Source organism: Propithecus coquereli, unplaced genomic scaffold (genome assembly GCF_000956105.1).
Source record: "Propithecus coquereli isolate 6110/MARCELLA unplaced genomic scaffold, Pcoq_1.0 Scaffold540, whole genome shotgun sequence".
NCBI classification, from domain to species: domain Eukaryota; kingdom Metazoa; phylum Chordata; class Mammalia; order Primates; family Indriidae; genus Propithecus; species Propithecus coquereli.
In genome coordinates, this window is record NW_012151286.1 from 1,172,003 (window position 1) to 1,173,673 (window position 1,671).

At 42.0% G+C, this 1,671-nt stretch overlaps 1 long non-coding RNA gene across 1 annotated transcript in view; it reads right to left on the reverse strand.

The window, feature by feature from the left end:
- The window catches only part of LOC105820855, a 31,756-nt gene extending 30,228 nt beyond the window's left edge, over positions 1-1,528 (reverse strand). The window contains exon 1 of the long non-coding RNA XR_001138025.1: positions 1,462-1,528. This is a non-coding gene — a long non-coding RNA (uncharacterized LOC105820855). The remainder of the gene's footprint in view (positions 1-1,461) is intronic.
- Positions 1,529-1,671: the final 143 nt, after the last annotated feature.

Here is a 1,671-nt window from a genome sequence, read left to right on the forward strand (position 1 = left end):
TATTTGTAATGTATGTATGTATACATAGCTCTGGAAGGATACATAAGAAATGTATAATGCTGTTTCCCTCTAAGGATCATTGGATGGAAGTGGATATGGTTGGGAGTCTCTTCATTGAATGTCCATTTTAAAAGTAAGTTCTAGAGCAAAAGGGTAACAGCAACAGCTCACCATCACTGGAGCTCAGTAGGTATACATTAAAAAGCATTTTTTTGAGAGAGAAATAAATGTAAGCCCTGTTGACCCATGGAATTTAGTTCACAGTATTAATCCCACAGCGAGTTAGGGGTGGAACTAAAAACAAGACTCTTGAATTTCTCATCCCTAATCCAGCCCCAGGAACATTCATCTTCACTTACAACTTCTTGCCCCTTTATACAGAGGCAGATTTCATCGCACGAAGGTAAAAACCAAAGGAAGTGTACTCCTAGAGATTATGTTAAGCTTCTGGGCTCAATCCAATCCAGCAATCAGCAGAAGCAAGCATTTTACCTCCCACCAGTAGCAAGCCAAGTGAAATCAAGAACCTTGACATTTGAGGGAGACAGGAAAAAAAAAAAAACTTTGTGAGAAGTGATACGACCAAGGCATTCCTGGGAAAGCACAATCGTCATTTATCAGCTCCACTGGTTTTGAAACTGCCCTTCAATAACGGGGCACAAGGTGAGAACTATGGTAAAAGCCTAGCTAAAAATAATGATAGTAACTAGTCGCTTTTCCCCGTTTGCTTCTCTACAATTGCCACTCCGGAGCCACATAGCTGGTGGTCATATAAATTCTTAACTTCTCCCCATAGCTGGTGTCCATAAAGATTCTTAACTTCTCCCCATAATTGGTGTCCATATAGACTCTTAAGTTTCTCCATAGATAACATCACCTTTTTGAAACCTAACGGTAGTTTTTAAGGTATCTTCCAGGCCCTGCATTTCAGTGAATTGACTGACCCATGCAGACCAGTGGCCCATACCAACAAACCGACTGAACTGGAATTGTGACCCCAGGGACAATAACAACACAAGAAGATGATTCCCATACTCCTATAATTTTGCCCCAGTTAATAAACCTAATTGCCTAATCCCTTGCCTACCAAACTACCCTTAAAACCTCTGTCTGCCAAATGCTCTGGGAGGCGGATTTGAGAAATTTCTCCCATCTCCATGCTTAGTGCTATGCGGAATAAAGACTCCTTCTCTGCCGTAAAACCTGCTGACTCAGTATACTGGTGGCTTCCTGGGCAGCGGGCATTGAACCCGGTTCGGCAGGTTTCTAACATATTACTTTTGCAAGGCGACTGACAAAGTCTTGCATATAAATCCTGCCGAGTATAAAATGGTCTGTAAATTAAGTCTAGGCAGGCTTGCTTAAAGAGAGAAAAACGCATTCGTCTGCAGATGCAATGCATTCCAGCCCTTCACTGCGGTTCATGTGTATTATGAGAAAGAAATGAAGGCTGCCACCAACCTTGATTCTTGTCATCTGGGTCAGGGTCCGGTTTCAGTCTTTTCACACTGTTGCCACTCTCTGAGCTGAAACAAAAAACATGGTGATCTGAGCTACAGCCAATCTTGGGGATCAAAGCTTAAGGAATCGGGATCTCCAATAACTATTTACGTGAGTCTTAGGAAACCTCAAGGAGCTGATATAAAATGAAAAGCCTTCATTTCTCGTTTT